Source organism: Pinus tabuliformis, chromosome 1_2, assembly GCF_031772625.1.
Source record: "Pinus tabuliformis cultivar Carrire ecotype Pingquan chromosome 1_2, CPIR1, whole genome shotgun sequence".
NCBI classification, from domain to species: domain Eukaryota; kingdom Viridiplantae; phylum Streptophyta; class Pinopsida; order Pinales; family Pinaceae; genus Pinus; species Pinus tabuliformis.
Window position 1 is genome coordinate 438,703,221 of NC_142298.1, and position 23,502 is coordinate 438,726,722.

At 40.7% G+C, this 23,502-nt stretch overlaps 1 protein-coding gene across 1 annotated transcript in view; it reads left to right on the plus strand.

Moving 5' to 3' along the window:
* The first annotated feature begins 381 nt into the window (after nucleotides 1-381).
* The window catches only part of LOC149206235 (endo-1,4-beta-xylanase 2-like), a 269,320-nt gene continuing 246,199 nt past the window's right edge, over nucleotides 382-23,502 (plus strand). The window contains exon 1 of the mRNA XM_089393658.1: nucleotides 382-557. The gene's annotated coding sequence lies outside the window, so the exon portion shown is untranslated. The remainder of the gene's footprint in view (nucleotides 558-23,502) is intronic.

Here is a 23,502-nt window from a genome sequence, read left to right on the forward strand (position 1 = left end):
AATAAAAGAATTCCTAAAAAGCTGATGTGTCCACTTTCCTAGAGTTCGCCATAGATAAAGGATTGGAAATCGATCTTTGCAGGAACAACGCTGCATGAGTTAGAATGTCGGCCTCACCATTTTGTTGCCTATAGACCAATCAAATCTATTATTAAATAGTGACTAGGAAGGTGAACTTCTTATTGAGTCGCATGGACGCAACACATCTCCACGCCAACCCCACCACGCCTTCACACGTAATTAACCATGTTTTCCCTCGCCTGGGTATATAACACATCTCCACGCCAACCCCACCACGCCTTCACACGTACTTAACCATTCTTTTCCTTGCCTGTGTATATAACACATCTCCACGCCAACCCCACCACGCCTTCACACGTACTTAACCATGCTTTTCCTCGCCTGGGTATATGGAGGCCCGGCTGAGGTAAAAGCCAACGTTCCCCTTGCCTCACCCTATAAATTCAGATTCACCGAGGATGCAATGAAGGCACCCTCTTTTTCCTGCGAGCTGAAAACCGAGGTCCTTCAATTGACAGTTCGTGAACGAGTTAGAGGTCAGATGATCTATCCCATCCACCATTTTTCTCAAATATATGATTTGAATTTGCTTCATCCATATCAATAAGCGATGAATTCACACAATGTACATTATTACTGTTCTAGACTTTTGAAACCATGCTTAACCACTTATGAGTAATTCGTAGTATACCAATTCCAAATCTGTTAGATTAGTAATGTTCCTTTCATATGATATTAAGCGGGGTTTATTAGTCTGAATACCCATTTTTTCTGACAAGAGCTCGAATTTTTGTACTGAGTGAAAGCATCGTTGCCCCTTCATAAGCCCTTTTAAAGCACGGAACCAATACCCCTGAGCGTGATGATGATGTAATTTTCAACAAAACTCTTACAGGCACCGTTGATGTTATTATTGATGATAACAATATGCAGCTAGTGGTCAATTGGAGAACCCATTCTGAATTGACTTAGGGGTCCTGATGTTCAGACAGCGATCAGAAGCATACCAGCAGATATATGATATATATGTGAGAAAGAGAGATTTTTTTTGAAATAACATGCGTTCACTTTCCATATGGTAAGGTTTACACGCATTTTATTTAAAAAGGGCTGTATAGCTGCCACATGCATGGATAGCCGATAACCAGTCTTATCATCAACTCAAAAATGAAACCACATAGGGCTAAGAAGTAAATGTGTCATTAAGGCCACACTAGTTACACAGTAGAAATCATAATGAAAATAAACAGGCCAGATCCCTGAAGAAGATTGTCATATCAAGTAGCTGTTGGAATACTGCCCACTAGGGATTCAATTGAAAAGGTTGGTCTTAATTTCAACTTAAGGGCTATATATTCATTCAATGCTTTGCAACAAATAGTTGTATTTCAATTGACAAGACTAAACTGATTTCACATTTCATTAAAAGAAAAAGTTAAATAACACGTGCCTCATCCGATTTTTATAGGTTTCAACTTTCAATCTTTAGAATGGTTTTGAATTGCTTAAAACAACTACTAAATATGCTTAGAAAGGTGATGCTTTTGAAATTGGATTTACACGAATTAAATGGGAATGCTTTTTGTTTAGTTAAAAGGCATGATGTTCCATATGTATTTGAAGGCTCATAATCCTCATTTCCAACCAATCAAAATCGATTCAGGGTATCATTAAAAATATTTACTTCCATTCAAACAATCAAATATTTAGAAATTACAGTTAAATACCTTAAACATTACAAAGAAGAAGATAAAATTGAACTCTTTGAAGCCTAGTAACTTATCTGGTTGACTCTCAATGGATATTAATCTCTGACCAATAAACGATCTCAAGATTTTTTCCTTCCCAGTTGCAGCCTTCTATTAAGAAATACAAAATAAGTCCCCGCTCAAGCATTGTTTAACCGTGCAAAATGACACATCTAAAATAACATGATTTTAGTACTTTAATCAACTAAACAAGGTAACACAATTCTAGCTGAGCAGAGTCCACAAAATATGTGCGAAATGCCTCCATGTTCAACTGAACATTACTTATGCTTCAATGCAGCTAAAATACATAAAATTTCTTAGTGTATTTGATAGTACGACTACATGTAGTTTGTATTCTTGCACAAAAAATACGATCTACAAGTTACAATTACATTTTCATGAATAACTATAATCTGAAATGATAGAGGAGTATAGCACCTAGCCATTTTCATTCTTCATGTGAAGAGAAGGTGGGAATCTCTACAATCCATGACATAGCCATTTTCATTCTTCACGTGAAGAGAAGGTGGGAATCTCAAGTTCAATCACCAATTCAAGCTGCATATGTGCATTTTATCAAGCCTCTATGGGGAGATGTTGTGATGGAAGGATTATAGCCATCCATAAGGATGATGGCATAGAAATCATGGATATTGAGGGTGAACTTGGAGAGCATGGTAGATGTCACACATTTAGTATCATTATAGGAGAGTTGCCTTTCACATTCATCCATGGTCCAAAGGCCCCAACTTTGGTAATCCCAGATTTGACTCAACAATTTGAAGAGAGAAAGTATTGAAAATGAGCAACCATTGCAACCCTTTATTTGACTAGACCATACCAAAGGACAAGGCCTATATGGGGATTATACAAAATTAGAAATTGGCAAGTAATGGTTTGTCGGTGCTTAGTTTGATACCAGGCTGCTCTAGGTGCTTTCATTTGTTCAACAATTTAATCATAACAATAGAAACACCAATCCCTCTTTCACAAACAACAATTCAAAGTCACAAAAAAGCATGCATATGCTAATAAGTGTAGTACTACTAAAATTAGTGAATCGAAATGTCAATGAAATACAAAGGAAGAGGAGAAAGGTAGATAGATGGATAAATTAGTCCTTGTTACTGCTCATATTGTATGAGAGGTAAAATCAGTTTTTTTGTAGGCTAGTGTGATCATCCTAACCTTCCAAAGGTTGGGATATTGGTGGAGGTTTGTAATGTCCCTTCCTAGATTAATTTGTCTCAAGTTTATTTCCACAATTTTGGCATTTTTGGTGACCATGGGACCCATGAATTTTTGGGAGAAAGACTTAGGAGAAAAGGGAGGCCGAAATATTTTGCTAGTGGAGCGTGGGGGCCACACGCATAGGGGAAAACACACTTTCCAAAGAAGGAATTCAAATAGCCAAGGAAAGGAGGTTGAAGAGCTTGTTGGAGGGGCCCACGTGGGAAAAGGAACTCACAAATTATAAATAGGAGAAGCTCAGCCTCATTTTGGGTCTTTTGCCAATCAAACTTACTATTGTTGCTCGAGTTGCTTAGCCAAGTCACGTTGCTGTTCAGCACCAAGTTTTCCAAGTGGAAAGCTCACCCTTTCTTCGGGGGACTTCAAGTGCCACCCTAGGGAGGTCAAAACATACCAATTTCGAGAGGAGTTGGAGACATTCAGAACTAAACACTCAGCCACTCACTCAGCTAGTGTGTATTCCAAGAGGATGCAGGAGGGGATACACTTGGGTCATTTCAACTGTCTTCCGGGTTGTAATGGTTGGGAGAAATTTGGCATAGGAGTTTCAGGAAGAGATCAACCTATTTGAGGAGTTTTGGAGCAGGAGATTTCTGATTGAGGGCAACACGATTTTGGGCATCCAGGGCCAGCACATAAGCTATTTACCGGGCACACGTGGGAGTTTGTAGGACAAGTTTCGGAGCTAGGTTTTGCTAGAAGAAATAAGGAGAACTCTAGGGCAGTGAGACTCAGCCTTTTGGGAGTGATTGGGGGACTTTTTCTGGGAGGTTGCAAGGGATTCGTGACTAGTTTACTTCTGTGGGGTCTACTCTAGATCAAGAGTTCTTAGTCAGGACTGCTCTGAATGCAGTCTCCGAGGAATGGGAGACGTTTGTCCAAAGCATTTTAGGCATAGCGACTCTCCCCAGTTGGGAGGAGATGTGGGCAGCTCTTCGACAGGAAGAGCTTAGGAGATTGACCAACATAGGGAGTAGTGGAAAGGGAGTTCAAATCAAGAAGGAGGAGGAGGATGTAGCTCTCGCATTAGTGGGACAACAAGGGCTACAAAAGAGGAAGAAGAAAGACATCTCCAAGGTCAAGTGCTTCAAATGTGGGGAGCTGGGAAATTATGCCTCTCAGTGCCCAAGGAAGAAATACAAGGGAGAAGCTTCCGACTCAAAGGTTGCTCCAGTAAAGGCGGAGAAGGATGTGGAGATTGATGACGATTGTGCCATGAGTGCTCATGCACCTCTAGAAAGAGGTTGGGAGACTTGGAGTTGTAGTCAAGAGGACTACAAAAGTGGGGCAGGATCCTTGAGGTGCCCAAACTCTTGGATCACATACGGCTATGGGAGCCCTTAATGACAGTAGCATGATGACAGGTGTCGGGTGGATCAAGATGTGATGGAGCGCAAGGCAATGCTAGAGTGCAGAAGTCTGTAGCAACACAGTGGATGTTGCAGCAATGCGAGAGGCACAAAAGAGGTTGCAGCAACGCAATGGCAGCAGAGGGAGAACAGGATAGCAGCCGAGGTAGCTTCAGCTGTTGATTTGGGGTAGCATCGGATGTGCTCTAGCCATGAAAATTAGTGGAGAGGCTAAAGCACATGAGATCTCCAAGACCAAAAAATGGTTTGGGAAGATTCAATAAAATATTAATGGGTATTAATATAAAACTGTGTTAGAATGTTTCAAAAGTCATGGATCAAGACAATCTAATCTTAGTCGTTGATTAGAGATTTAATCTCGGCTGTTGATGGACCAACGAGAAAAGTATAAGAGGAGGCTTGAGGGTCAGTTGGAGAACACACCAAGAGATCAAGATTTCGACTTTTTGGGGATGGATTTGTTGAGAAAGTTGAGAGAGCGATCAGAGTTGTAGCTGAGGGGCAGTGAATACAGAAGCAGAGAGGCAGAGATAGCACTGGGAGGATCAACGCAGTAGCCGGAGAGAGGGATGCAGAAGCAGCCAAGGGTTCACGCAAAGCCAGCCAGGAGCTGCGCAGTGCCTCAGAGGGCCAGCGTGGGTGACGCAGAGGGCTAGAGGGCTAACGCAGGCCAAGCCAGAGTGACACTGGGCTAACGCTGGGCCAAAGAGAGGTTGACACAGTCCCTAGAGGCTGACATTGGGGTTTCGTGGGGCAGATTGGAGCTGTGGAGCTGCCAGAGTGTTTATCCGGGGTTTCAGCCGGAATATCTGCTTCCGAGTAGAGAGGTACTACTGCCGAGATTTTTCTCTGTTGGGTGAGCCAGATTTGGCACCCAGATTGTATTCTGAAACTGCTTAATAAATCAAACCCTTAGATAGCTGCACCGATTTTCCCGCATTGGGTTTTTCCGGGGACATTAGTCCAAAAACAACGGTGTCACTTGTGTGCTTGTTTCTATTTCCTTCAGTTGATGATCTGTAATGTGTTGAGCATGTACTTGTATTTATTTCCAGTATTTACATGGTAAATAACTTGTTAATTAACAGAACAAGTAGGTAGGAATAAATTAGTAAAGTGCATGAAGGGTTTCTAACGTGTCAGACTTAGAAATTCCAACATGGTATCAGAGGGTGGTTGCAGATCATAGGAGAACTGAGGATATCAGCTGAACAGAGCAGCAGCAGTAGAAAACAACTGTCCTGAGTGACAGAAGCTATTCCTAGCAGAGTAGCAGTGAGGAAGGGTTGACGCAGTGCCTACATCATCAAGATTGAGCCAGGAAGAGGCATCACATAGGCTGAGGGAGGCAAAGGCAGGCTCACGCAGAGGCCAGGAGGGCTGATGCAGTTGGTTGAGGAGGCTGATTTGTCGGTGCTAGGATTGCGCAGAGCTTAGGAGCTCTAACCTTCAGTTTGCTGGGGTTTAGGAGGCTGTGGGTAAGTTGCAGAGTGGAGCTGGTGGGGTACTGTAGTCAGAACAATACCTAGCAGGGCAAGACCATGGTAGAGGGAGTTGCTGCCGAAGTAGATTTCTAGCTAAGGAATCCAGATCAGTGTTGCTGTTGCACATGTTAGAAAATTATATATTACAGAGCAATGGAACACATAAAATATTGCAGAAATATAAACACAGAAAACGCATAAAACAAGAGAGAGACAAATATACGTGGTTCACCCAGTTTGGGCTACGTCCACGGAGAAACAACCAGTCCTTCCTTTTATATTATCCAGCAAACTGAAGAGATACAACCTATAGCAGATCCGCTGTAATTCCCTCTTCTCTCTCGCTCAATGTCCTCTCTCTTCTCACTCATAATACAGATCTACATAGATGCAATACAATTCCCTCATATATAGCGAGGGGTTGCCTTCTAGGGAAAAAACCCTAAATTAAACATAACTTCTACCGTCAGTTCTCCACCTAATGAACGGCCCAGATTGACTACGAAATTACAACATTTTACAAGGCAATTTTACATCTATTTTTAGCTTCGGGGGCAGCGCCCCGCCTACACCCCACCTAGAACCCCCCTGCAGCAAATATTTTACGGGCGGCGTTGTTGCCATATTACGAACTGGGGTCCAATGTGGCGATACTTATAAATAAAGAAGATAATCAAGCTCCACACCCAACAATCTCCCACTTGGAGACTGATTATAGCAACTCCACCGCTGCTTCATTTGCTAAACAATGACTCCACTTTGGACCTGGCTATTTCTCATCTTCTTCATCATACTTGACGACCAATTGAAACTGAGAAGATTCTCAGTGTCTCCCTAGTTACAACTTTTGTTAACATATCTGCAAGATTCTGGCTAGTGTGTATCTTTTCTAGCTTCAACTGTCCATCTTCCAACACTGACCGTATGAAATGGTACTTGCATTGTATATGTTTAGTCTTGGAATAAAATGCAGAGTTCTTTGCAAGATGTATGGCACTCTGGCTGTCACTGTATAACGGTAACCTGCCCAACTCTTGCTTCTTACCTAATTCATCCAGAAACCTTTGTAACCAAATCATTTCTTTACTAGCCTCTGTAGCAGCAACATACTCTGCTTCTGTTGTTGAGAGTGCAACAACACTTTGCAGTTTTGAGACCCAATTGAGAGTTGTTCCACCTACAGTAAATACATAGCCTGTTGTGCTCCTCCTGTTATCTCTATCACCCGCCATATCTGCATCAACATATCCCTGTAGAGCAATGTTTGAACCACCAAAGCATAATGCTTGATTTGTGGTACCTCTCAAATATCTGAGAATCCACTTCACCGCCATCCAATGTTCTTTTCTTGGATTGTTCATGTACCTGCTTACAACTCTCACTGCATGTGCAATATCAGGCCTTGTGCAGACCATTCCATACATTAAGCTTCCAACTGCTGATGCATATGGAACTTTAGACATATGAGCCATTTCTTCCTGAGTCTTGGGACAACACTCCTTACTTAATTTGAAATGGCTAGCCAAAGGTATACTAACTGGTTTTGCATTTTGCATATTAAACCTTTTCAACACCTTTTCTATGTACTCACTTTGAGACAACGTTAATTTGCGATACTAGCTTCGGGGGCACTGCCCCTGATCCCCCCACCGGGGGGGGGGGGGCTCCCAAAGGTCGCAGCTGCCCCCCCTTGGACCCCCCCTGCAACAAATATTTTACGGGCGGCATTACGAATCGGGGTCCAATGTGGCGATACCTCTAAATATAGAAGATAATTAGGCTCAACACCCAACAACACAGACGATTGGAGAGGGGCATCTTGACATTGGCAGAAGGGTTTCCAGGAGGGAAATCGAGGCTCAGAGGAGTCATACCGAGAACTTTCAAGAGGGAAGTAGAGGAGCAGCGAAATGGCACTACATGGAGTTAGAGACTAGGACAGACTGGATGGAGCCTCAAACTTCGTAGTCTGGAAGGCCATAATCTTATTCGTACTAGACATGAATCATGTCAAGCACTTCACCTTGAGGACGATAGCTATCCCAGTTGACCCGGCTGATAATGACAGGTATGAGGATGCAATGGCGAGGGCTAAGAGTATCATCCTTGACGGGGTCAAGGATCATATAGTACCATATATTTCGAGAAGAACACGGCACAGGAGATGTGGGAGGCCCTGACCAAGTTGTATCAGCATACTTCCGTACAGAGGAAGATGCTACTAGAAAATTAGTTGCGATCATACCAGATGAAGGGAGAACAGATCGACCCATTCTTCGGTCGATTGAAGGAGATCCGGGATCAACGGACTTGCATAGGGGCAACGCCGGATCCAGAATTGATGGTGAGAATAGCCCTAAATGCAGTCTCAAATGACTGGGAGGTGTTTGTCCAGAGCATACTGGGCAGGGCGACCCTTCCCAGATTGGGAGGAAATGTGGGTTGCTCTTCGCCAAGAAGAGATTAGAAGGCTGAGCAAGGTGAGAAGCAGTGGTAAGGGGATCAGAATCAAGAAGGAGGAGGAGGAAGATGTTGCCCTAGCATCTGAGGGAAAGCAAGAGAAACGGAAGAAGAAGGACCTCTCCAAGGTCAAATGCTTCTACTGTGGGGAGCTGGGTCATTATGCGACCCAGTGTCCAAGGAAGAAGAGTAAGGGAGAGGCCTTCGAGACCAAGGCAGTGCCAGCAAGGGCAGAGAAGGAAGTGGAGATAGATGATGATTGTGCCATGAGTGCTCATGTGCCACTTCAGAAGAAGTGGGGAGACATCGAGCTATAGTCAGGCAGACTACGGGCAATGAGGGGCAGGATCCTCGAGGTACCCAGCCTCTTGGATTAGACCTTGCTACGGGAGCCCCGAAGAGGAGTAGCAGTACTGGCGATGTCAGTAGAGACAAATGCAGATGGAGTGACAGAGGGAGCTACAGTGCAAGATTCTCGGGACAACGTTATGCTAGTAGGCTGCAACAGTGCGAAAGGCACGAGAGTATTGCACCAGTGCAGGATGGCACAGAGAGGTGTGCAACGATGTGAGATGCATTAAGTTGTTGCAGCAACGCAGAGGTTAGAGAGGGAGCACTTGTCAGTGACAGGGGGAGCTTCAGCGTCAGGGGTGTTTCTAGCCTGATGGGGATGTCAGAGTTGGGAGATCAATTACTTACTTCTCAGTAATTGAGTTGCAGTGCAGCAGTTAGCAGTGGAAGTGCTATGGGCAACACAATGCAGCATGATGAGAGGGGATGCAATAGTGGCAGTGCCAAGGCCATGGGGCAGTAGTACAGGATGCAACAGTGCAGAGGATGTTGGGTGGGGAGCCCTAGCAGCACCACAGGGACCGATGTTGGATAATCAGGGTGATGCTCAGTATGGAGTATTACTAGAGCACAGTCTTTGCTAAGAGGGAGTGTTGATTTGGGGTAGCATTGGATGTGCTCTAGCCATGAAAATTGGTGGAGAGGCTAAAGCACATGAGATCTCTAAGACCCAGAAATGGTTTGGGAGGATTCTAACCGGATTGGGAGATATTAAAATAATTAATAATCTTAATGGGTTTCGTAAGTCTAGACATAGGAAAAATAAAATATTAATGGGTATTAATATAAAACTGGGTTAGAATGTTCCAAAAGTCATGGATCAAGACAAATCTAATCTTAGTCGTTGATTAGAGATTTAATCTCTACCGTTGATGGACCAACGAGAAAAGTATAAGAGGAGGCTTGAGGGTTAGTTGGAGAACACACCAAGAGATCAAGATTTTGTAAAAATTTCTGTTTCCCACCCCGGTTTTCAGTTTCACCTTATTTCTCCCATATAGTTAAATGCCCATCCCCATATCAATACATTTAACACTAAAAAAATAAATTTTTGTTGAAAACACAAATTCTGGAAATTTTACAGAATGCTGAAAATGCAGAAATAAAAATCAGCAGGTACAAATAGCCATTTAAAACATTTAGACAGTTATTTTTGGTCAATGTGACCCTGGAAAAACCCCCTACAACTCTTGGGGAAAACCAGTTCGAGAGCTCTTCTTTATTTTTGAAAATGCCTTTTTTACAGTGAGAAATTTTCAGCAAAATCAGCGAAATTCAGCAAGCAAATTTACAACTTATCTCGATTTCTGAGCCTCACAGCCCACTGGAAATTTCCAAACAGCAACACAATGCTGTACGACTATTGTACGGATGGTACGGACGGTACAGACGACTGTACGGACTGTACGAGCATGCTGTACGGACGGTACAGACAGACTGTACGGACCTCGATTTTTGTGCAGAAAATCAGCTGCCTCGATTTCTGTACAAAAACAAATCTGCCTTTTACTGTTTTCTCAGCAAAAATTTGCCTTTTACTGCTTGCTCATTCAGCTGTAAGGATTCGCTTAAACGCTGCCTTGGTATGTGTGCCAAGCTGCTGCCTCCTCCTCCTTGTTCAGAAATCTCCCTTGCTCTCTTGCTCTCTCTCTCTCAATCTGCTCATGAAAGAATAAATGATCTTTTCCTCCCTTAATCCAACCCTAAGTGACTTTTGGGTGATCCCTAAATCCAATGGCTGAAATAGATTGAGATCTAGGGCTGAGATTAAATGCACATTTAAATCTCACTTTCTATTTTTTAATTCACCCCACTTTAATAAAGACCCACTTAGTCATTTATTTCCAAAGTCACTTTTCCTTTCTAATTTTTCATTGACTTTATAAAAGTCACTTTAAAATTAGACTTTAGTAACTTTATCACTTAAAGTCACTTTTAAATTAGATTTGACTTTATAAAAATTATAAAGTCACTTTAGGAGAAAAATTAAATTCTTTTGGACACTTTTCCCTAGGCCAAAGATCAAAGCCTTAGGGAACCACCTGTCCTCCGGTACCAAATTTCAACAAATTTAGACTTTTTGGGGTTGGGTTTGTTGAGAAAGTTGAGAGAGTGATCAGAGTTGCAGCTGAGGGGCAGTGAATACAGAAGCAAAGATAGCACCGGGAGGATCAGCGCAGTAGCCAGAGAGAGGGATGCAGAAGCATCCAGGGGTTCACGCAGAGCCAGCCAGGAGTTGGACAGTGCCTCAGAGGGCCAGCGTGGGTGACGCAGAGGGCCAGAGGGTTGACGCAGTGCCTCCAGAGGTTGACGCAGGCCAAGCCAGAGTGACACTGGGCTAACGCTGGGCGAGAGAGAGGCTGACACAGTCCCTAGAGGCTGACGTTGGGGTTTCGTGGGGCAGATTGGAGCTGTGGAGTTGCTAGAGTGTTTATTCAGGGTTTCAGTCGGAATATCTGCTTTCGAGTAGAGAGGTACTACTGCCGAGATTTTTCTCTGTTGGGTGAGCCGGATTTGGCACCCAGATTGTATTCTGAAACTGCTTAATAAATCAAACCCTCAGATCGCTGCACTGGTTTTCCCACATTGGGTTTTTCCGGGGACATTAGTCCAAAAACAACGGTGTCACTTGTGTGCTTGTTTCTGTTTCCTTCAGTTGATGATCTGTAATGTGTTGAACATGTACTTGTATTTATTTCTAGTATTTACATGGTAAATAAATTGTTAATTAACAGAACAAGTAGGTAGGAATAAATTAGTAAAGTGCATAAAGGGTTTCTAATGTGTCAGACTTAGAAATTCCAACATCAGCATCAGGAGGCTTCCAGACTGACCAGGATGTCAGTGTTTGGGTGAAGTCAGTGACTTACTTCTTGGTAACTGAGTTGCAGTGTAGCAGTTAGTAGTGGCAGTGCTATGGGCAACATGATGCAGCATGTTGAGAGGGAGCTGTAGTACAAATGTAGCAGTGGCAGTGTCATAGGCAGTAGTATAGGAAGAAATAGTGCAATGGATGTGGGGCAGCAGGCCAAGCATTAGCATAGAGGACCGATGCAGAGGATCAGTGTGATGCTTCTATGGTGAAGCATTGCTAGAGCACATTCCTCACTAAGAGGGAGTGTTGATTTTGGGTAGCATCGGATGTGGTCTACCTTGAAAATTGGTGGAGAGGCTAAGGCACATGAGATCTCCAAGACACAGAAATCGTTTGGAGAAATTCCACCTGGATGAGGAGTTATTAAAATAATTAATATTTTTAATGAGTTCCTAAGTCTAAACTTAGGAAAATGAAAATATTAATGTGTAATAATAAAATATGGGTGAGAAAGTTCTGAGTGACGAGGATCAAGCCAGTTCTAATCTTAGCCGTTGATTAGGGACTTAATCTCAGCTGTTGATTCGTCAATAGGAAAAGTATAAGAGGAGGCTTGAGGGTCAGTTGGAGATACACCAAGTGATCAAAGAATTCGATTTTCTGGGGCGAGGTTTGCTGAGGAAATTGAGTTAGTGATCAGAGTTGCAGTGAGGGGCAGTTCAACAAGGGATTTTCATCCGAGGCTGAAGAATACATAGCAGAGAGGCAGCGCAGTGCTGGGAGAGATAGCGCAGACCCTAGAAGGGCTGACGCAGAGGCCGAAGGGCTGATGCAGAGGCCGAAGAGCTGACGCAGAGGATGCAGAAGGCTGATGAAGGTGACGCAAAAGCCATAGAGGCTGACGTTGGGCCTCAGAGGCAGCGTTGGGGAGATTCTGTGGGGTAGACTGCGAGTAGATCAGTAGATCTTGAGTTGGGAGAGGGTGATGCAGCTCCTAAAGGAGTGATGCAGTTCCAGAGCAGTTCTTGGAGCAGCTTTCGCTGTCCAGCATAAGGAACAACTAGAGTCGTCGTGGGGTTTGATCATCCGGTCGTTGATTTGCCGGAATATCTATCTCCAGATAGAGGTACTACTGCCGAGGACATTCTCTGTTGGGTGAGCCATTTCTTGCACCCTAGTTGTATTCATGAAATCTGCTTAATAATACAAACCCTCTATATGCTGCACTGGTTTTCTCGAATTGGGTTTTTTCAAGGACGATTGTCCAAAAATAACGGTGTCCCTTGTGTTATTGTCTCTGTTTATTTCAATGCATGATTTGTATATTTGTGAAGGCTGCAATAATGTTTACTTCGATGTTTATGCAATTAAATAACTTGTTAATGTAAAGAACAAGTAGGAGATTAAAAACCAGTAATTGTAGTAGGGGTTTCTGATGTGTTAGATTCAGGAATTTTCACAATAAAGTTTCCCATCTTTAACTCTACCTTTGGACTCTCTAATTGCATGCCATGATGAAATCGCTGGCCATATCCAGATTAAAGCCTCCAAAGTCCTTTGTTGGGGTGCCTCTTTTAGCTATTAATGTTGAGTCAATAAAATTGTGGGTTGACCCACCATCGATTATGACATTGACCCGATGCCCCTGTATGGTACCTTTTGACTCTGAAGGTGTTGTAGTTAGGGATTCCTGAAAGTGTGGCTATGGTGCCATCTACTACTTTTGCACTTGGCTACTCTTTCTTTGAACTAGAATGCTCGTCATTTTCATTGGTATTGTTTTTTCCTCTCCCTCACTTTCGTAGAGCACCTCAATGTAGTGCTCTTTTCCCTTTCCCTTGTATATGTGCCCTATCTCACAAGGTTCCTTGCAACAATAACAAAGTTTCTTTCTTTGTAACTCATCTCGAGTTCTAGGGTCCAACCTGCTTCTTCTAGTATTTTCCTCCCAAGAAGTAGCTTATCTATAACCTACTGAAGAGGTGGGGGTTTAGGGGATGCTTTATTTTTAGGTGTCGCATCCTCCATATCCCTCATCTTGGAAGTGGACTTTTGATGTGTGCTAGGATTAAAAGCCATGAATTAGCCACACAATGGTTTAGCTAACCCCTCCATGAACAACATCACCATCTATTCCTGAGATATATTTGGAACCATCACAACTAATCTTTGGAATTCTGAAATAAAACTGTTCAGACTCCTTGTTTGCTGCAGTTGTGCAAGGTCCCTAAAATGCAGCTCTAGGTCCCTCTTATCAAACCTCTAGATTAATCTCTCTATAAACTCTAAGCAAGAGGTGATATGGGTGTGACCCAATGTCATCATCTCGTGGTACCACCACTCATGTGCCTCACCATCCAAATGTAGTGTAGCATATTGAATGGGATTAGATTCCTTCATGGGGTTTAGTTGGAAATAAGTATCCAACTTTTGCACCCATGTTCTCGATGACCCTCTGGTAGGTCCATTGAAGGTTGGAATATATTTATTTTCCTAACCTTATTTGAAATATCACTATCTTTCCACCATTTGTTTTCGTCCCTTGACTTGCTCCTATGTTTGATAAAACAATATTTTTGGAGTGACATGGCATTTCGAATCTTTGCTCCCATTGCCTCATACTCGCTTATATATTCCAAGAAGCATTCATCCTTCTTTTTTTGATTCTCTAATGGATCCTCCAAGAACATGGGCATGAGAGGCCTTGACGAAATCGGTTTTACTATTGGGGGTATCATATTGGCGGAGTTACTAGCTTCAATATGGTGATTATCATCTCCTTCAAACATGTTGTAGTTTCTTTGTGTTCCCTCTGCTCTGTTATTAAATCTCTTTTTGCGAAACACTGGACATAGACTGGCATACTTCCTTCATAGCTTGAGCCACCCCTTGTTGCCCTTTGTTCACAATCTAGGCCATTTCATGCCATCCTCAATCTAATTCTTGCAATAACTCCTGTTTCCCTTTGGCTAAAGTATTCAAGATGTATTTGAAACTCTCCAAGCGTTGATCTTCACGATCCCCCTTCTAGTCTTTTTATTATTCTCGCATCTTCTTCCTTTTGTAAGTTATGTACCCCTCATCTCCTGGTATCATCAACTATTAACCCTTTCAGGCTAGCAAGAAAACCAACTTTGATACCATTGTAATATCTCTTATCGTTAATTGCTAAAAATTTAGGGTTTGACTCAAAATTTTAGGGAATTAATTTCTACTTAAGTATCTCCACAAAATTTTCTTAGAGTTTACACCATGGAATGTTCTAGCAATCAAACAAAAATACAAACCCAAGAATCGAAAATGTTGCGAATTCAGGAACTATATTTATTAGCTAGAATTCTTTGGAGAAATTACATGAAACCAAAGAGACAAAACTTGTTAAGATGCCTTGACCAAAGTATTGGGGTCCTCTTGAAAGTGACAATTCGACCAATATTCACCCATATCAACTAGAGGGCACACAGTCATGTAAAATTTCTGACTTTGGCTTCTCGGCCCCAACTATGAATGGTTTACTCAGCTTCTAGTAGAGAGAATTTGCTTCTAGAGAATACTGTCTCTTCAATATCCTAGTCACCTCTCCCTAATTTGTTACATGAAGTGTAATTCGACCTCAACACATTGCATAAACTGATCTTCTACAAGGATAATAAGTTGGCTTAAGTGTTTTGTGTGGCCACCACTCAGTATCTTTTGTTAATGTTCGACCTTAGCTCCTTGAATCAATCATTACACATTGGCCTCCACTTATGGAAAATTATGGCCCATGCACTAGCAAAATTGGCTTATGCTAATGATCTCCCGATGAGTGACTGGTGATTGTCTTCAGGGGTTTCAGTAGTGAGAAATCAACCCTTGATTTGTGTTTTAGGGTGCGTCCATCCTGCTAGCATGAGAACGCAACCCCTGCATCCAGTCAAACAAAATTTTCAAGCATTTCAACCATTGCAAATATGTGGCTTCTCGATTTTGCTTCATCAGATTGAGTCAACCCCTGCAGAAAGGAATTCACTATTAGAAGTTTGATGGGTTCGACCCTTGTACCTTCACTAGTGCAACCTTTTGTCAGACAATCATTCTGACCAGAGGATATTCATGGCCCTTCTGTTGTTAGTTTGAAATTTAATTGACCCCAGGAAATGTGGTGAAGTTCGACCCTCATCTTTACTACTTCAGCTCGATATGGTAGACTCGGGAACCTCAGCCTAGGTAGACGGCTAGCTCAACCCTCTGCCTCGTCTACAAATGATCTTAACCTTGTAGATCTACAATGTGACCTCAAACTTAATGATTCAGCCCTATAAATTCATAATCTCACCCACCCAATAAGCACAATAGAATGAAGAAATTTGGCTTCCTAAACAGATATTCAACCTACAAATCAATGATTCGTCCTTGGAAAATGTTAGGGCGAGTAGGTTGTGTCTTTCAACACTAAAACCAATGATATTCAATGAGGGTGTGTCTTTCAACACCAAAACTGGAATATTAGGGATTCCCCTTTTTCTCGGCAGCTCGTTGTCAATTTCCTCAATAATTCTTCTCATGTCCTCCTAAAATCACCTTCTCCCTTTTAATAATAATTTCATCCTCTGAAAACCGTGGCTAATACCATGGATCACCTAATTTCCCAAAAGTGACTTTTTACCCCTTCTATTTAATTAATTTTTTGTCTTATTATGGTGACCCCTTTATTTTTCTTGTCAATATCCCTTGGGATTTAAATAGGCTATGACTCAATGCCCTTTTGCTTCTAAGGGTCAGAAAGGGACATCACAACATCCTAGTCACTTTCACTTTGTGTTGCATGGTTAAGACATGAGTGTCCTCTAACATGGTGATGCAATTACCTAGTTTCATTCCTCTCCCATTTCATCTCCATGATTCTCACCTAGGGAATTTGTTAGTTACAAGCATGTTATTACATTTTCCGAAGTGAAATCCACTTCATCTATACATTTTGACCACACCTCATCATTTTTTCTAGTAAATTATATATAATGTCATGTTCTTACTTTTTATCTTGGTAAAAATAACTTGCACACCTATATTTCACTTCACTCAATCTCCTAGCAGACACATGGTACTTTTTTAAGTAATTCCCTAAGTTATTGTAAGAGCCCTAAATTCGAAACTTAAGAGGGTTTAACAATAATTTGTTCATAAAATACCAGAATATGTAATTTAAATACAAAATTTAACAATTTATCTAATGAATACCAACTTGTCTGCTCTGCTGCAAATCTTGTTCCAGTTGCATTACCAAAACAGCCAAAACCTCCCTGCCGAACTGGGTACAACCTAGGTACTCAGTCTCAGAATGCTTTCCAATCGATGCAATTTGATCCCCCGTGCCCAAAAACTCCAGTACAATCAAGACTCCTTCCTGTCTGTACCTCTGTGTTAAAATTGTTCTCCTTCCTCTCCCTTGATTTTTCCTCCTTTGCCTTCTTAAATAGAATTTCCCCCTGCCTCCAAGCGGTGATTTCTCATGTTCGAGGTTCCTCTAGAGAGGGATAAGGGATAAGCTCAAATTTATAGATTGAGCCAACATACGTCACTTGAATCAGTGGTTGACAGCAATCCCTTCTTTATAAAATATCTACCTTATTTGAATTTATGTTTAAAACTCCTTGTCACTTTATATTATGATTATATATAATGGATTCTTTTTAGTTAGTTTAGTTGGTATATTATAATTTCTCTCTTTTTTATTTTTATTTTTTATTTTATTTTATAACTTTATAATAATATTTTTCTATAATTCCTTTGTATATTTTATATAATTTGTATTTATTCAATTTATTTTTGTATTAGATATATTATATCCCCTTTTATATAATACATGTATTTCCTTTGTTTTTTGTATAGTTATATATGTATGGTGATGGTACTCATTATATTTAGTATTTTGTCAGTTATGTATTCACTTATAATTTACCATAATTAATTCATTTATCTTTCACTTGGTAATTTCATAATAAGTTAATATGTAAGATGCGTGCATATGTAGCTATCATATGCATGCTTCGTATGAATGCCAATAATCGTGTTTTATTCGTAATTCGAGATGGTCATTACAGTTATAAACCATATTAAACCCTCAATTCTCACATTTCAATTTGCCACTATTTCCATTGTCAACATACCTAACAATTTTAGGATACTTTGATATAAATCCCTAACCTTAGGTTGAGTTCCTAATTATTGGCATATTAGTATTTTAATCTTCTAAGTATTCACTGAGGCCAATTCCCTAGGTATCATTTTCTAATTATTCATTAGGGAACAAAACTTTTGTATATGTGGTACACAATTCATGTTATCACATCCCCTTTTAGCACACATGTTGAAGCAATGCATAAAAAAGGTAATTTGGCCTTGCCTCAACTTAACCTTGTTCACACTTGCTAACCTTACCCACACATATCCTTATCCTTTGGTATAGGATTTGAGGATTTAGTCAAGCCTTGAGTTGAGTAGGGAGGCTAATAGCTCATGCACCCTAAGGTCTTGACGCTCAACATCACCATCCACCTCATCCACCTTATCCATTCATGCAAAAATCCCTGGGTGGTGTGCTACACTATGAGGACATACTCCTTGCATAACCTTGTTCACACCTTGTACAAATGTGAAGTGACTATTGATGGTTTGTCTTGGTTAAATGGGGTCCATTTTCACAATTTTTGAGGAGCTATGAAGAATTTAATGAAGACGCGTTTGCACAACTACATAGGGCGCACTCTCTGTGATGATATCTTCATGGTCGACTTGGTCAAAGTGGACATAAATGCCCAAACTTCAAGGCTGTACTTTCTCTCTCTCTTCAAGGGCACAAACATGGACACATTTTTTATTCTAATGGAGGTTGTTAAGTGGACAAAAGGCTCTCTTTCCTAGAAAGCACAAGCTAAAAGGATTATTTTATTGTTATGTTCTCGTTAGAGGGTCAAGAAAGATCAAGTTCATGGGGTGCACAAGCTTCGAAAGAATATTGTATTGTTTTGTTGGTCAAGAAGCTTCTAGAGGAGTTAACCGATGAGGACACTTGGCACTTGCATGCATATCTAAAAGAGACCCTCCTTTGGATCTTTACACTTGGAATTCATGAAACTAATTTGGAATTTTTCCTACCTCATTTGACTTAACAATTGTATTATTTTATTTGAGGTTTTTATATCTTGGAGAGCACCTTCCACATAGAGGACACAATTGGTTTTGTTCATGCACCTTGCATGAGCTAGAAAGTTGAGGAAGATGACATGTGGCATTACATTCATCTAGAATTTTGTATCTAGTAGTTTCTATGGGCCATTTTGACGTGATTTGCCCACTTAGGTTGTTATTTTCAATATGTTTAGTATTTTCCTTGGATATCCTCTCAAGGCAAATAAATTTTTATTCTAGAGGAGTTAAGAGTTCAAATATATATAAGGATTTTCTCTCTTAATTTGCAATTTGGGGTATTTCTTGAATGAAAGAACTTGTGAGCAAGCTAGGTCCAAGTAGTGGAATAAGGTATATTTTATTGGAAGTTATGGTTATTATTTTTATACAATCTATTTATGTATGGCTACTTGTTCTAGGCGCATCTTTGATAGACTTTTGATTGTAGGTTAGATTGTCAATGTTATGAAAGCTTCATCTAAGAGTGCCTTGTCTCAAAGATGAGGAGCTAAAGCCCTAGATCTGCTATCTTGAGTGAATATTTATTCCTATTCGAAGAGAGGAGTTAAAGCTCTAGACATCCTTTGGTGAGCAAATGCCTAACTTCTCCTAAATAAGTTTGGTTGTGGAACTCCTATTGTGAGTCCCTCCCTTTCTATATCTTGTAATATCTTGTTTACTAAGTTAAGGGATGTTATAAAGAATGTCATTTTGTTTCTCACCTAACTTTTTAGTCAAACACCCTCTTAGATTGTGTCCATGACCCCATAGCCTAAGAAAGACAACATTGTATCCCTTTCATCCATCATACTCATTTATTTACTTTTCCATTTCCTTGTGTCTATGTAGCTAAACTCCTTTACTCCCATTCCATATTATATAAAGTAAGTCCAGGAACCAATAGGAAAGCCCCCTTAACTTAGGTCCATCCTTTGTAGAGGAGTATTGGTGAGGTGACACTGGCTAGTCTCCAAGTTCCACAAGTCTTCACTTAGGTGTTGGGACTTTACATCTTTGGGTGTGAGATTGTCTGGTAACATTTTGGCACTATTTTTGGGAATGAATTCCATTTCCTAGAAGACATCTTGTAGATTAGCTACACATTATTTGGACAAGAGAAGCATCTTGAATATCCATTCTCATTTTGGCAAGTCCATTGAGGGAAGAAACCCTTTTCCTTATGCAAATTTGAAGACTTGTTGCTTATAGGGTGAAACAAACAACATTGTGAAGGCATCAAAGGTTCACCTTGGTGACACCACTCTACTTTATTTTGGTAAAGGTTTGAGGTATTATTGCAGATTCCATATTCAAGTTTGAAGAATTAAACAAATGGGAGAGCTAGAATGTTTAAATTGGGTGTGTGCTCCTATAATTGTCTCAAGCATTCTTGGGGCTCCACATGATGATTATAGTTCATATTTATTTGATTCTACTGGATTCTTCTATAGACAACATGAGTCAACAATGTTACATGTATATTTTACTAACATTATGACAAAATTACACACCGTTCGTGAAGATATTTGGATGCATGCCTTTTTGAATGCTTTAGAGGATAAGGCAATGGATTGGTTTGATGATAATCTTTGCATAGAGGGACAATCACCTCATTTTCATATTTTCTGAAGATCTTCCTCAAATTTTTGGATCCTCACAAAGAAGAGGAGGAATATATAGAGTTCATTGGATGTTTCTTGAAATTCCTACCTAAGAAAGAAGTGTTGAATTTTGTATCTATGGTCAGTTTTCATCATTGTATTAGCACACAAAAATAAAAGGAGGGAATTTGCAATTTAAATTTGAATTTATTTCCCCAAAAGGTCAAGTCAATTTCAACCTACTCTAGTCGTCTCGGCCCAACATTCACAACACTTGGGGCACTTTTGATCACTATTTAAAGGCCATTCGACCTCCTCCTCTTGGCATGAATTCAGATCACAAGACAATCTTCTGAGGCAATCGCAGATCATCTTAAGGACAAAAAAGGAAGGAAAGACAAGCTCTTTAGAGGACGAACTTATGCTAGAAGAAGGCCTAGTTTGAAGGTCAAATTTCTGTAGGAGGCCTATTGTTCAGGATTGTTGAGGACAATTGTTCATGGAAAAGGGGTTGGTCTAGCCCTAGAATTTTCTAGGTTGTTTTGTAGAACTCATATTGTATTCCTTGTTGAAATGGACAAATTTCTTTAAGAAAAGGATGCTGGGTTTTTCCCTGGTTAGGGTTTTGTGTCTCTTTTTGTCTGGCTGTCTCTTCATGATTCCACTGTCATTATTATTTTTACTGTTGAAGATTTTCTGCGTATAATTACTTAATGATGAATCTGGCACAAGATAAACTAATGGATATATCACTGGAAGTAATTATCATTTTAGAAAGTCATGAAAAATCAACATGGTTTCAGAGCGAGTTTCAAGAGTAGCCAAGTTTTGAAAAGTTTGTCTTAAAGAAGGCTATCCAACAGCTTCTCTATCTCCCTAAAAATGGAAGACAAGGGCAATCAAAATTCTTTTGTGGCAAACATGTCGACACTCTCTGAGGCAGAACCACAATTCTCTATGATAGTGAAAATTCTCCTGTGGTAGACAGGCCAAAGTTCCTGAGGCAGGTTGAAGAGCCTCCTGAGGTCATTCCAAGAAGAAACGAATTTTCTATGGTTAGACGGAGGACTGATTGAAGTCTGTGGTGAAACCAAAACTACACTTAGATAAATTCGGTTATTTTTCTGAGGTACTTTAGAGTAAAAATTGAAGACAAATCCTGGAACCGAGCTTGATCATCCTTTCCAACAATAAATTATCATTTGGTGGTGACTCGGCTCCCATCCTTGAAGTTCAGTAGCTTTTGCAAAGGAAATTTTGTGGGAAGAAAGATCCTGGAAGCAAACCTAGACTTGAGTTTGATATGGTGGTCAAGGAAATTAATCAAAGACCTATTTCAAGACCTTCTTGAAGCCTAGTCCGAGTTTAGTTGAAATTTGTGAAGCTAATCAAAATTTTGAAGCTAATCCAAAAATCCTAAGAAGTCTAAGGCTCCAAGGTTTCATGAGACGTTAAGATCTTTTGTAAGTACTACAGTCTATATCTTCTATATGAAAATTCGGAAACCTAAATCCAATTGCAGCAACTGGAAATAATTCTCTTAATTGTTAAATTAATTTTTAACAATTTATTTACTGTTTGCTACAACAAATACTGAACCAGTCACACTGCAACTTACACAAATAAGATGTGGAATAAATAAACACTCGAAGAAATACTAGCACACACACATAAAATGACAGTTATTTTTGGACAAAAGTCCCCGGAAAAACCCAACTTGGGAAAACTGGTGCAACAACTGAGGGTTTTAATATTAAGCAACAATGAAATAATATGAGTACAACTGGATGCCGAAACTGGCAATTATTTAGAGAAAAACTGACCAGAAAAATCTAGTGAGGAATTTCCCCACTCCACGGGCAAATTTGGGCTCTGACCTTAGCTCAAGTTGAGCCGTCCAAACTGGCTTTGTGCAACGATTGTGTCACCCTAGCATAGTCACTTCTGCACTCAGCTTCTGGCACTGAAACTCAGATTTCCCCAGTAGATGTGAAATTGCCTCTAGAGGCTACTGTGCGTCTTTACGTCAGCCTCACTATGGCTTCTCTGCCTCTCTGCAAATGCACTCACCAGATCTAGAATCCTTCCTCCCGCTTCACTGTCCCTGCCCCTCTCTTAGTGCTTTGATCTCTCTCTCCGACAACTGGCTGGTGCTACTCAGGAAATTGATTTGCCAATGAAATTGAACAGCTCAAGTGATTTCTCCAAGCCCCATCAACTTCTTATAATCCTCTGTTGAGACTTCAATGACCAAGATTAGATCTTAATCGATGTCTCGGATTAACTTGAAGTTGATCCGTGTGAGTTTCTAGAACATTCACACCTTAACTTAATTAATTCTGATTAATTAGTCATATTCCCTATGTTTAGACTTAGGAAATATTTAAAAACTGAATAATGATCTAATTAAGTCATTTCTAGGCGGAATTTCCAAAAATGATTTGTGTTTTGGAGATCTCATGTATTCTAGCCTCTCCACAAAATTTCAAGGCTAGAACACATCCGATGCTACAAAAACTAACACTCCTTCTTATCAAGGATTGTGTTCTAGCGTTGCTCCCTCTTGTAGCAACACCCTGTCGCTGCATCATCTCTTGTCACGCTGTTGATGTCTGGCTGCTTCCGCCCACCAACTACTGCACAAATCTGATTTAAGCTACATCTTTGTTGTTGCTGACCCTACTGAACTGCTGCTAACATTGCATCTACACTGCAACTCCCTTTCCATTTGTTGTTGCTGCAACTGCAACATCTGCAACTAAAAAGCATCCTAACTACTGAATTAAATTTGATTAGTATGATGCATCTGTCACTCGAGTCTCTGACTGTTGCTAGTATTTGCGTTGTCATTGAAGCATCTGCGTTGCTACTGACTCTGCACTGTGCCAACTGCACTGCTGCCAACTCTGCACTGCACTTCCCAGTATCTAATTGCAACTAGACTCTTCATCTGTCACTATGGCATCTAACTGCATCTACTGCCACTGATCCATCTTGCTACTGAATACTTTGGGCTGCCGTAGCAAGGTATTGATTCAAGAGGTGGACCTCCTCAAGAATCTTGCCCATCTGTAGCTCTCTGGGGCTACAGTACCAAATCTCCCCACCTCACTCCTAGAGATATATCAACAAACATAGCGAAGTCTTCCTCCAGCCTGGAAGACAACCTATCGATCTCTGTTGATGCTTCATGTTGGTCCTGCTTCTCCTCTTTATCCTTCTTCCTGA